The following is a 14,691-nucleotide window of genomic DNA, read 5'->3' on the forward strand; positions in this document are numbered from 1 at the left end:
TAAACTGATCACTGCTTTGTAAATATATTGAAAGAAGCAATGGAGGAAAGTAAATGTATAGGCAGCTAACATTAAAATAAACTTTGATAGATAACATTTAGCTGCAAAGAGAAATGGCTCTTTAACTTAGCAGAATAATGCAGTTTCGAATGTGGATAACCTCAGCCTATCTTTAATATTTTATTGGCCCAACTCACCACCTTTTACTCTTCTCCGTTCTAGCAGATAAATAAAGAAGCAGAGATTTCCATCATAGCAGCACTCCACACATTGACATTTATTGATTTCTATTAGTATCTGAGGTGGCTGTCATTTTACTTTTATATGTGGCATTAATACATTGTGGTTAAATGATGCCTGTACATTTTTATGATGCATGTGCTCTTGACTATTTTCAAGAATTCTTTTGAGTTTTGGGATTGGCATTTTCCTTGGCCTTTGTTTTCTTTTTTGGGAAATATACCAATAGCACCACACAATTCTGTTTCCCAAGAAATACTCAAGCACAGACAGGCATGCTCTATTCCGAGGTGTAGAGGTTACCAAAAGGATCCCTTTGTTATTTTCTTTTTCTAAAGTCCAAGAGAACAATGCTTACATATTCTGAAACCACAGGACTGCAAACCAAAAAGGGAAAGATTTCTTTTGGCACCTGGGTAAAATTGGTGTGAGCTAATGCAGTGTCATTTTCAAGGCAAGCACTGACCAAATTTCCTTAAAAACACAGAAAATAAGATATATAACAATGACAATGTAAACTTCTTGTAAGGTAGCACTAATTAAACTTGAATACCTGCCTTAAATCCAAGGCTATGTCATTTTAATTTTTTTGTTTTGGTGTTAAATGTTCCTTTATGCATGGTAGAGATAGTGTATGGTCATTATAATTATTTTTATGCCTAGAATAAAAACAATTTAATTTTTAAAACAAAAGATAGGTTAACACGATTCAAAATATTGTAAAAAAAAAAAAAAGTTATTTCTGCCCTAGCTGGTTTGGCTCAGCGAATAGAGCACTGGCCTGCGGACTGAAGGGTCCCGGGTTCCATTCCAGTCAAGGGCACATGCCTGAATGGCGGGCTTGATCCCCAGTAGGGGGCGTGCAAGAGACAGCTGGTCAATGATTCTCTCTCATCATTGATGTTTCTGGCTCTCTCTCCCTTCCTCTCTTAAAAAAAAAAATATATATTATTTCTTTCTACACCTGTCTCCTATTTGCTATGCCACAGTTGCCCCTACCTATACCGTTCAGGTAACTATAGTTATTAGCATCATTTTGAAGTTCCATTTTGCATACATTAGGAAAATCAAATATACATGCTATTTTCTCTGCCCCCTTCCCACAAAACAATATGTACTATATTATACACATAGGCTTACGCATAGTTAAATTGTTTTGGAAATAAATGTAAATGTGCAGAAAGTGGCAAAAATGTGTAGGGAGGTCCCTATATCCTTCATCCAGTTTTTCTATTGGTAACATGTTCATAGATATGGTACCATATCAGAACCAGCAAAGTAACATTAGTACAAGTGATAGAGCATATTCAGATTTCAAGCATTTTACATGTGCTTGTGTAAAATTAGTGAAATCTGAGAACCACTAATCTGTTCTCCATCTCAAAAATGTTATATATATGAAATCATGCAGTGCATATCTTTTGAGATTGGCTTTTTCACTCAGCATATTCCCCTTGAGATCTGTCTGAATTGCTGCATGGATCAATAGCTAGTTCCTTTTGATTGGTGTGCAGTATTGCACAATAAGTATGTACCATGTTTTGTTTAACCACTTACCTATTGAAGGGCATTTTGAGTTGTTTTCAGTTTTTGGCTACTGTGAATAAAACTGTTATGTACATTTGTGTACAGAGTTTTTTCTTAAGGTAAGTTTTCATTTCTCTGGAATAATACCTGAGAGTAAAACTTCTAGGTGATATGGCATGTACATGTTTAGGTTTATGAAACTATTTTCCAGAATGAATGTACTCTTTTACTCTCTTACCAGGTGCAGTCACTTTGTCTGTTAGCTATTCTGATAGATGCATAGCAATATCTTATGAGGTTTTAATTTTAATTTCCCTAATGCCTAGTGATATTAGCATGTGATTATTTGCCATTTGTACCTTACCTTCGGTGAAATGTCTTTTTATATCTTTGCCAATTCAATAATTGGATATTTGTTTTTGTGTTATTTTACTGTTGGATATTAAGAGTTCCTGACATACTCTAAATATAAGGAATTTTTCTGATATGTAGTTTGCAAATATTTTCTCCCATCTGTTGCTAGTCTATGTATGGGCTTCCTATGGACTTTCACAGAGTAGAAGTTTTTCATTTGGACTAGATCCAATTTTTCAGTTTTTTTCTTTTATTAATTGTGTTTTTGGTGTCAGGTCTAAAACTCTTTTATTCCTAGGTCCTGAACATTTTCTTTGATCATTTTTTTCTAAAAATGTTGTAGTTTTATATTTAAATCTATAATCCAATTTGTGTTATTTTTTGCTTAAAGTGTGAGTTGTAGGTTGACCTTCAAATTTTTGCCTATGATCAAGCACCATTTATGTAAAAGACTATCCTTCCTTTATTGAATCACTTATGTGCCTTTAAGAAATCAGTTGGCTATATTTGTATGGGGTGATTTCTGGGTTCTCTCTTTTGTTCATTGATATACTAGTATGTGTTGATCTCTCTGCCAATAGCATTGCTTGAATACTGTAACTTTATAGTACTATAGCTTTACAGTAAGCCTTGAATACTGAATACTTTATAGTAAGTACTGAATACTGTAACTTTATAGTAAACCATAACCTTGAGTATAGTAATTCTTCCATTTTATTCTTCTCTCTCAAAATTGTTTTGCTATTCAAAATAGCAAAATAGCTATTCTTTTGCTTTTTCACATAAATTTTAGAATAAGCTTGTCTACAATCTACAGAAAACCATGGGATTTTGACAGGGATTGTGTTAAATCTATGGATCAATATGGGGAGAATTGCATCTTTACTATGTGGAATCTGCAGTCCACAAATATGTCATGCCTCTTTTTTAAAAAATTTCTTTATTGATTAAGGTATTACATATGTGTCCTTATTCCCCTATTACCCCCCCACCCCTCCCACTCATGCCTTCGTCCCCCTGTTGTCTGTGTCCATTGGTTAGGTTATATGCATGCATACAAGTCCTTTGGTTGATGCCTCTTAAATTATTTAGTTTTCTTTTCGTTCTATCACCAGCATTTTGTAATTCAGAGCATATGGATTCTGTGCATGTTTTGTTAGATTTATACCTAAGTATTTTACTTTGGAGTGATTCTTGCACCTACTTCCCCCCCACTTTAATAATATAACATTAGAAACTTAGTATACAGGGTGGGGCAAAAGTAGGTTTCATTGTTCATATGAAAAATACAATAGTTAATAAATAATAATATAAGAATAAACTCTGTTTCACATGCTCACAACTATAAAACTAATTTTGCTCTGTAGTTTATGGAGAGATTCCTTATATCTTTCTACAGCTTCATAACATGACATATGGATAAGTATTACATTTTCATTAAGTAATGGTCTACAGATGGATGCTTGGATTATTTCTAATTTATTGCTGTTGTCATTTAAAATTAATTCTTTATACATGCAAGTATTTGTGGTTTTGTTCTATGTATCTGCATGATACAGACCCAGCAGTGACACTATAGGATCAAAGAACATTTGACTTGGATTTTTGATACATTTCAAATACTGTCTTCACAGTTTGTATCCCACCAACAATATATGACAATGACTCTTTCCCCACACCCTCCCCACCAAGTTTGATGTACACTTTCTGCCAACAGGCCTGCTAACCCCAGTCCCTCTACGTGCTGTCAGTAGGCGCCGCACTATTTATTTCAGGGTAGCCTCTTGTCTGCACAAGTGCAGTTTGCTAACATTCTCTGGGTTTTGTTGGCATTTTATCTTCTTGTCTTTCCATTCTCCTTTTCTTTCACTTTCTGCTCCATATCAGCTTATATTTAATTTGGAATCTGAAGATTATATGAGATTATATATTTATCTTTTCCCCCCGGCAGAAAATAAAGTTTGAGTTTTTGTGGGCTTTTTTTCTCCCTGTAGTTTTTCTATAATTCTTCAGCATAAACAGAAAAAAAATTGCTCATTTGATTTTTAATGTCCACTCAGTAAAGGGAAAGTGTGGCAATTCTATAGTTTGCTGCCTCTCTCTCTCTCACTTTCTCTCTCTCTTTCTTCCTCTTCATCTTCTAACCCTCCTTTCCTACCTTTCTCCCCCTCTCTCTAAAATCAGCAAAACATATACTTGGGTGAGTATTTAAAAAAAATAATTCCAAAGTACAATTTTATAATTAAAGAAAAATGTGCAGACTATCTTTTTGCCTTTCAAAAACATTATTGGAATTGGATTGTCTTTACCTAGAAGTTCTGTACATACCATGAGACAGGTAGAAATCTTTCCTTCTTTAATTTGTGAAAATTACAAGTCATCTCCACAGATTACTGAGAAAATTTTCTGCTGCTTCTGCTTGATTACGACTTTACTTATTGTATTTTCACGGTGTTCAATAGCTCCTGAAAATGTAAGTGTAATATACAAATCTTCTCTCTGACAGTTTATTTTATGGAACTATAGTCTTCATATTTCAAGGAAGGAAAGAAAGCAAATGAATGAGATAAGAAACAAGAATTCTTAAAGGAAGGATGCTTGAGAACAAGGTCAGCAGTTTTCTAAAAGCTGGCACAGAATCTATTTCTGTCTCATTTCTTTTTCAACCTCATGAATATACACTTTCCATACTGTATGCTATCACAGCTGCAAGAAAGGAAAATAGAGGTGTATTTTCCCATTTTTGTAATATTAAGTATATTTAAATATTTATATGAATTATATATCTGTTCCTGTTTTCTGATACTCTAAATACATGTATTGTTTGTCTACTGGTAATCCAGTGCAGGATGAAGCAAACATTTTTGTTTGCTTTAGGATACCAAAGGCTCTTCTTTGAAACTAAAATACATTTCTCCTTAGAAATCACAAATAAATATCAAAACATGAAAATATAAGAACCTTAATTTTATGGATGTTCAGTGGATATATTTCAGATATGAATCATGACAGCAATATTTGGTAATTTGTAAGATTATATTTTCTAAGATTATAAAAATATTACTTTTTCTGTAATCATCTAATTTATCATGCATAAAATCACGGTAATTAAAATTAAAATGTCACATATAAAGCCTCATTAAATGACAATTCTAAAAAAGGAATTTTGAAAATAATTCCAATTAAAAATATAATTTAGTAATCCTATATAATAAAGAGCTAATATGCTAATTAGACCAGACGGCTGGCTGAATCACCTTCCTGAAGGACCTTCTGGAACGACCTTCTGGAACGACCAGTGGGCAGGGGGTGGGGCCATGGGGCCACGAGGCAGCCAGGGCGGTGAGGGCTGAGCCCCTTGCACAAATTTCGTGCATCAGGCATCTAGTTTAGAAATAAAAGTTAAGTTCAATTTATATGTTTATTTTTTAAATTAATATTTTATGTCTAGTGATATATTTTAAATTGTAAATATTTAAAGTACACCTTAATTTTTCTGAAAAAGACTTTTTTTTTGGCTGTGGGGAACAACATTGAAAATTCAAAGAGGAAGTGTTATCCATTTCTTAGGTTAAATCATTTTAAACTTTAGTTGCCAAATATGCATACTACCATTATGAATATCATAGTATAAATATTAAATTCCTATATTTACTTGCAAGATCTTGGTTTCTATGTAACAGCAATTTAGTTCTTGAATAAACATCATCATGAGTCCCTCTCTGCCCTTACTCATATGAGGAAACCATGATCGGAGAGAATAATTGATTTGCCCTGAATCTTCCAGCTCTTAGTATTATTATTTCTCTATGGGAGAACTCAATAAAATTTCAGAATACAGTCAAACCTCAGTTCTCAAACTCTCCCATCTCAAACAATTGAACAATTTGGTTCTAGACCAAGTTGTTCATGGAGTGGGAGGGAGGGGATGAGGGTAGGGGGAGAGAAATGTCTTGGTTATCGACCAGAACTTCAGTTTTTGACCTGACAACCCTTTCATGCTCATACCTCAACATGACAATACTTCTCTCAGGCAATAAGGGAGAGAATGTTTCTGTTGCTGGCAAATCAACTATTAGCACAATTTTAAAACATAAAGAAGCCATCAAGAGTGCTAATGTTGCTAAGGATGTGAATGTGCACACAAAACAACAATCACAGGCAATTGAAGAGGATTTGAATAAATGAAAAGCAGTTAGATGGTGACAGCATTTCAGTCAGTGATATATGAAAAAATTGCTAAGGCTAGTAGGGGTTGGTTTGATAAATTTAAGGAAAGAGGTATTTATTTATAGATTAAAGAGTACATTATGGGAAAAATGTTTCTGTTTTCAAACAAATTACTTCTCAAATATATTTCTGGAACAAATTATGTTTGAGAACTGAAGTTTCACTGTAATATAACTAGTAGTTTTACCATTGATAAGGGAATGGAAGCTGCCAGATTCCTTAGAGCCAGAGCCTATGAATCAGCTTATTTTTTATTTCAATCCCTTGGTCTTCTCAAGGCAATTTTGACCTGTTTGCACATTTCTTACACTGAGTGACAAAAGAGAAGAAATCATATTTATTTTTTTTAATCCCATTAACTTTGCCCAGAAGAATGTTTTGAATTGTATATAATCAAAGACTAGCATTTTTTTTTTTTTTTTTTTTTTTTTTTGTCTTTTTCTCCTGTAGTACATTTTCCAGACTTTGGAAGTTTTTCTTGTTCTGCTGTATTTTACCTTAGGAACCTGCTACCTCTTGCTAACATTTGGATGCCACTTAACTATTGACAATGTCCTTTCACAGTAATCTGACTCAATATCTGAAATGACCCTGTGAAGGAGATGCTGCTGTCCTATAGGGAAACCTGATTTACCTGGTTAGGTGGTTCAGTAGAACTTGATTACAAATCCTGGGTGTGAGACTCCTGACCTTACAATCTTTCCAGCACACTAAGTTAAAGAAAATCCTGTGAATCATGCCAAAGAAACCACCTGTGTTTGCTCATTGGTTGACGGGAAAGGGGAGGGGCAGGTAATAGGAGACAATATGTGTTAGGTTCCTTTGGGAAACCAAGAACCCATTACTCCAGTTGACTAACATACAAAAAGGTAAGGTAATTTAGAACTACTGAATATCTTTGAACAGAGAAAGAAGAAAACCAGTATTTATGGAATATTTAGCATGTACTGGTCTCTGTGAAAAATGCTCATAAATATAAATGCATTGAAGATGTCATTGCCTTTTCTGTCTGCACTTCCTTCTTTGGAAATGGTCCTTCCTTTCCTCTCAGACCATCTGTCCTTATTCCCTTTCTCTTAGTGGCAAAAACATTGTACTTATTACTAGAGGCCCAGTGCATGGATTCGTGCATTGGTGGGTCACTCAGGCTGGCCTCAGGGATTGGGTTGAAAATGGCAATCCAACACCCCCCAAGGGATGTAGTAGTGCAAAGTGGCTGGCGGCTGGGGAGGAGCCTGAGCCCGGGTGGGGTGCTGCACTGTTCCCACTCATCCCAACCCCACTGCTCCTGCCACCTCCGCCATTTGGAAGGCTCTCTGCTGCTCCGCTGCAGTCTCAGCACGCCTATTCTAGGGTGATACTGGCACGTTCATGACTGAGAAGTGGCCGCAGGCTTACGCCCAGTCAATCACAATGCTGGTCCCAATCCTAGTTCAGGTTTGGATGGGGGAGGGGCATGCAGGGGAGTGTCCATGGGAGAGGCTCGCACTGCCACAGCTGCGCTCACCAGCTGTGAGCCTGGCATCTGGAGCCCATTAGTCAGCTGAGCGGTGCTCCCACTGTGGGAGCGCATGACCACCAGGGGGAAGCTCCTGCATTGAATGTCTGCCCCTTGGTGGTCAGTGTGTGTCATAGCTACTGGTCAAACAGTTGAACAGACACTTTGCATATTAGGCTTTTATATAGATAGATTGTAGAAGTAGCAACCATTTTATGAGCTGACCCAAATTTTGATCACTCTTGATTCCTTCAAGGGGTGGGCACCAAATTGAGAAAATGAATCTCTTCCTATTTTGAACTTGAAACTAAGAGAGTCCAATAGTAAAACAGCAAAGCTTGAGAAATATACAAAACCGTGTTTTCTGCCAGGAGGACGAGGAAAAATGTATAAGCTTCATATGAAAAGAGAATATATTTATCAAGAAAGTGTGGAAAGGGAAATATAGCTGACACATATTCAAGGTGTTTTGATAATGTTCAAATCCCCTGGTTTTACTTGTTTTTTTTTTTTTTTTTTTTTTTTTTTTTAGGCTCAGATAAATTCCTATCTTTGGCCCATCAACATGTTCTAGGATATTTAAAGTAAATTTCCAAATTTTATTTAAACTAGTTTGTGTTTCTGCCACTTACAAACAAAAGAATTAGCTAATACAATGGTTGCTTTTAAAAAATAATTTTGGCAGTATTACGTGAGACATATTAGAGAAAGGAGAAGCTGAAAATAAGGATATCAGTTAGAAGTCAAAAGTAAGTAGTTTAGGAAAGTGGTAATAAGGGCCTGAACTAAGGGGTTCCTAGGAATGATAAGAAGAGGAAGTAAGAAAAGAAGTTAGCTAAAAAGTGGATTAGAGTTGAATAAGTAGAATAACTTAATAAAGATAAAGATATATGCAAATATATCTCTCTATATAGTATAGGCCGCTTAGTCAGTTTAGGCTGCTAAAACAGAATACCATAGACTTGGTAACTTAAACAAAATAATTTTATTTCTCACATTTCTGGGGCCTGGGGAATCTGAGTTCAAGGCACCAGCAGATTCAGTGTCTGGTAAGAACACTCTTCCTTTTTGTTTTTCTGGCTGGGTGTTTTTTGTTTCCTCATATTTCAGATCTTTGGTTTGATTCTTAGGATCCTTTAAAAAAACATCCAACCAGAAAAACAAAAAGAAAAAAGAATCCAAAAATATGAAGATAGTGTAAGGAGCCTCTGGGACAACTTTAAGCGTACCAACATCCAAATTTTTGGGGTGCCAGAAGAAGAGAGAGAGCAAAATATTGAAAACCTATTAGAAGAAATAATGACAGAAAACTTTCCCTACCTGGTGAAAGAAATAGACTTACAAGTTCAGGAAGCGCCCAGAACCCCATACAAGAGGAATCCAAAGAGGACCACACCAAGACACATCATAATTAAAATGCCAAGGGCAAAAGACAGAGAGAATCTTGAAAGCAGCAAGAGAAAAACCGTTAGTTACCTACAAGGGAGTACCCATACAACTGTCAGCTGATTTCTCGGCAGAAACTATGCAGGCCAGAAGGGAGTGGCAAGAAATATTCAAAGTGATGAACAGCAAGAGCCTACAACCAAGATTACTCTACCCAGCAAAGCTATCATTCAGAGTTGAAGGTCAGATAAAGAGCTTCACAGACAAGAAAAAGCTAAAGGAGTTCATCACCACCAAACCAGGATTACATGAAATGCTGAAGGATATTCTTTAAGAAGAGGAAGAAGAAGAAAAAGGTAAAGATAAAAATTATGAACAACAAAATGACATCAAATACACATCTACCAACAAGTGAATCTAAAAATCAAGTGAATAAAAAATCTGAAGAACAGAATGGACTGGTGAATATAATAGAATCAGGGACATAGAAAGGGAGTGGACTGACAATTCTCAGGGGGAAAGGGGTATGAGGGGTGCGGGAAGAGATTAGACAAAAATCTTACACCTATGGATGAAGACAGTGGTGGGGGTAAGGGCATGGGGTGGGGAATCAGATGGAGGGGAGCTATGGGGGAAAAAAAAAGAGGAACACCTGTAATAGTCTGAACAATAAAGATTCATTTTTTTTAAAAAAGAACACTCTTCCTTGTTTTCCTACAGCCATTTCCTTGTTATATCTTCTTCACAAGCTGTGTCGGGGGGGAGGGGAGGGAGGGAGGGAAAAGAGAGAGAGAGAGAGAGAGAGAGAGAGAGAGAGAGAGAGATTATCTCTCTTCTGTCTTTACTTATAAAGGCACTAATCTCGTTCATGAGGGCTTCACCCTCATGGCCTAATTACCTCCCTAAGGCCCCACCTCCAAATTCATCACCTTGGGGATTTAGGCTTCAACATATGACTTTTGGGTAGACACAAACATTTAGTCCATAGCAACAAGTATGTGGGTTCATATGTACAACCTCACACACGTACACACACACATTACCCTTTAAAAATTTTTGATAAATGGAAGCAGCAGAAGAAAATGACAAAAGCTCAAATGGGTTAAAGGTCAAAAAGAGGGGTAGGATATTTTCATAGGAGGAAAGATTCCGGGAGGCAGAAGGAAAGTGTCAACATGGGAGAGGATGATAATTTGAGCACGTACTGTAACAGGACCCTGAAGGATATGGGAGATTAAAGGATAGACAAAATGTTAAACTTCATAAGGAAGAAGAATTATTTATAGCATTTCAGTTTCTCCCTTTAACCTTGGATTCCTATAAGCCTTCAGAGAAATGGATTCCAACTGGCCCAGGTCCCTGCTGACAACTGCCAGTTTTGCTACCCAGTTTTGAAACCCAGTTTTCAAGCCTGGAACACTTGAGAGGTCTGGGATAAAGCCAGAGATCTTTGGGTAAAGTGCCCTTGCCTCCTCATGTAACTGGGGGCTCCCCTTAATAAGCCAATGGGTAAGTGAAGAATCCCAACTTACTTATCTCTCCATTAGACATGGGGCATTGGTTTCATCTTCACCTCGTACATAGGACCTGGTTGTGAGGTCCAGAATCTCTAAGGAAGTGAGTTTGTGGTACAGGCTCTTACGGATAAAGACTCCAGGGTTTCCAAACCCCTAAAAATCCTATTAATTACAGAGGATATCCACCCCACTCTTAATGATCCTAAAAGCTCTGATTCTATGCCTACTGCTGGGGCTGACCAGCAACCCCTGAATGACAAATGAACAAATTACTTCAACACAGTTTCACTATGGGTGAGGGGGCTAAGGGGCTTGCCCAGCTGAAGAAGCTAGGCAGCCTTGATTGCCTGCCTCATTAGGCCTTTATTGGAATTTTTATCTTTAGATAGAATCAGTGTTTACATTGTCCTCTAGGCAAAGGCACCCAGGGATTAAGCATAAGGATTCCAGTAAACACCTGGGAGTCTGCACATGCACAGGCTTGTTTGGAAAGGTCAAGGAATAATTAGGGGCACCGTCTTCGGCGCTCCCCCTAAGTCGGAATTCTGATAAACAGGGCAGGCGTCCCTTCCACACACTTCCCTTTTCTCAGAATGTCCTCCTTACAACTTCCCAACCAAGTCTCTTGGGCTCCCCAACAGCCTACAACTTCCAGCATGCTAGGAGAACAAATATGTCTAGAAACCCTCTCCACTATATCCCACCCCAAGTTCTGAAAGGTTTTTGTATCTGTCTCCTTAAAACCGAGGTTGGAGGAAGACTCCTGCTCTCCCTTAGCTCTGTTCTCCACTCTCTCCTTCCCTCTTTGCAGCCTCTGTTGGCTGATTTATTCCAGATCCCTTGCCTGCTAAGTCAGCAAACCTGTGTGAGCCTCAAGCCATCCAATAGAAGCCCCCTGCAGTGGCTACTTAGCCCCATGTTTCCTAACCTATGGAGTTCATGAAAGACCAGAAACTTATTCATGAAGTCAAGAGTTAAAATAAAGGAGGGTGTGGATACAGAAAAATGTGAAGGTGCAGAAGAGGAAAGATGAGGAAGCTTACATGAATACTACTCTTCTCGGTAGAGTAGAATTTATGGCAGTTTGTTTTAAGTTAAAAGGACAGAGTAGAGCCATAAGCCTCAAGAGACTTAAAAAGGTTTGGAATGACAGCTGAATGAAATTATAAGGGAGTCAACATACTGATGCAATTCTGCAAAATAGTAGGTAAAAACCCAAAATGGATAAGTACAATGTCTTCAGGAAAAGTTTCTTTATTAGAAGTGTGGAACAGTCTAGTAGTGGAGGCAGAGAAAAGAGTTATGAATTGTACCCTGAGCTGGGAACTTTCATGGGGGAATGGCAGAAGATCAAATATGCTGGAATTCCAGAGGTGGTAGGGACATCTTTCAATGTTTTGACTATCACACAAGGATTTGGTCTGAGTTCACAGTCCTGAAGATATAAGTTTTGGGTTGTTGAATGGCTTTAACAGGGAGGTTGAAATGTTGAATAATAAAGATAAAAGTCACCATGGAAGGTAAAAAATTGTGAAGCTAGAACTTTAAGAGGTTCTTTAGGAATACAGTTGTGAGTAAAACAAAAATAAAACTTCTATGTCATCTCTAGTAGCAGTACCACCAACCATCATCACCACCACCACCACCACCACCACCAACAGCAACAAGAGTATAACCTGTTTGCCACAGGTATAAAAATCACAGAAGAATTTAACAGTATCCTGGAGGTTGGAGAATGAATTAGATAAAGAAATGAGTAGATTATTTAAATTATATCATTTTCAAAAGAGAAGTCATTGAATGATGGTTGCAACAATATTCCAGGTGTAAAGTGAGTTGCATAGGAGTCCATTTGTGAGAAACACTATGTTGTCTGATTTCAAATAAGGTAAAAAAGTAGAAAGAGGGTTAGAACAGAGTTCAAGAGTATCTTGGGGCAGAAGAGAAGGCTAAGCAGGAAGCAATTAGGGAGGAATTAACCTGAGGAGGAATTAAGCTAGCAATAAGAGAAGAAAGGACATAGTAGCACAAAAGAATTTAGAAGGTGCTTTGAGGGGACATGAAAGCAAGAGAGGAGGAGAAAATTAAATAGGCTGTTCATGTGAAAGAAGCAGCAGTGTGGCTCAGTGGTTGTGCATCAACCTATGAACCAGCAGGTCACAGTTTGATTCCAGGTCAGGGCACATGCCTTGGGTTTCGGGCTCTATCCCCAGTATGGGGCATGCAGGAAGCAGCAGATCAATAATTCTTTCTCATTATTGATGTTTCTATCTCTCTCTCCCCCTTCCCCTGAAATAAATAATAAAATTCCTGTCTAATGAAAGAGTAATATGGTAATTGATCATCACTCTGTGACGCCCATAGCCAATCAGGAGGGAATATGCAAATTAGTGGGGCAAAGATGGCGGCGGCCACGGAGCCAGCTAGAGCAGGTGGGAGGCTTGGGTCACCATCATCACCAGGGGCGACCCAAGCCTCCTGCCCGCCCTAGCTGGCCGCTGAAGGAGGGGTCTGTGGGCAGCGGCCACGGAGTTGGCCTGAGCGCACGGGAGGTTTGGGTTGTCCAGGCTGGCCACTGAAGGAGGGGCCTGCAAACCACCCTCAGTCCCTTACCCAGGATGGCCACACACCCATGGGGTGAGGGTCCCTGCTGGGGGGCATGGCCAGCCTGCAAACAGCCATCAGCCCCTCACCCAGGCTGGCCAGGCACCCCAGCAGGGACCCCCATCTTGAAGGGGTGTGGCCAGCCTGAAAACAGCCCTCAGCCCCTCACCCAGGCTGGTCACGCCCCCCAGCGGGGACCCTCTCCCCATGGGGGCATGGCTGGCCTGCAAACTGTCCCAGCCCCTCGCCCAGGCCAACACCATCCCAAGTGGGGACCCTCACCCCAATGGGGGCATGGCCAGCCTGCAAACCACCACAGGCCCCTTGCCCAGGCTGCCCCATGCCCCAAGGGAACCCCCAACCTGATCCAGGACACCCTTCAGGGCAAACCAGTCGGCCCCCACCCATGTACCAGGCCTCTATCTATACTAATAAAAGGGTACTATGCTAATTAGACTGGGAGACCTTCCAGGAGACCTTCTTGACATTCTTCTGGACAAAGCCATGGTGGCGGGGCTGAGGTAGAGGCGGTTAGGGGCCAATAGGGGAAGGCAGTTGTGGGTGATCAGGCCAGGATGGGACGGCAATTGTGGGTGATCAGGCCAGCAGTGGGGGGGGGCAGTTGGGGGTGAGCAGGCCAGCAGAGGGGGTCAGTTGGGGGCAAGCAGGCCATCAGTGGGGTTCAGTTGAAGGTGATCAGGTTGTCAGGGGGGGCAGTTGGGGGCAAGCAGGCCAGCAGAGGGGGTCAGTTGGGGGCAAGCAGGCCATCAGTGGGGTTCAGTTGAAGGTGATCAGGCTGTCAGGGGGGGCAGTTGGGGGTGAGCAGGCCAGCAGGCAGGTGAGTGGTTAGGAGCCAGCAGTTCCGGATTGCGAGAGGGATGTCCGACTGCCGATTTAGGCCCGATCCCTAAACCGGCAGTCGGACATCCCTCGAGGGGTCCCAGATTGGAGAGGGTGCAGGCCGGGCTGAGGGACACCCCCCCCACCCGGTGCACAAATTTCGTGCACCGGGCCTCTAGTATATTAATAAAAAAAAGAACTTTGTTTCCCCTGCTTCTACCTCAAGAGGATTTAGTGAAACATCTATAAGAATTTTGTCAGATATAAAGGCAAGGGAAATAATTTCATTTTACTTTATGTAACATTTTAGTGGGTTGAAGAAACAATTGTTTTTAATTGCTGTGTTAAATGATTTCTATAATGCATATCTATACTAGCACTATGCCTGATAGGTATTTAATTCATATTGAAAAATAAATATCTTTAAAGAATAAATAGCAGTTTGAAAACTTACTTAGGACTACTTTCTTTTTTAAAAACCTTTTTACATTTTTA

The sequence above is a fragment of the Plecotus auritus genome (genome assembly GCF_963455305.1).
Source record: "Plecotus auritus genome assembly, chromosome: 4".
NCBI classification, from domain to species: Eukaryota; Metazoa; Chordata; class Mammalia; order Chiroptera; family Vespertilionidae; genus Plecotus; species Plecotus auritus.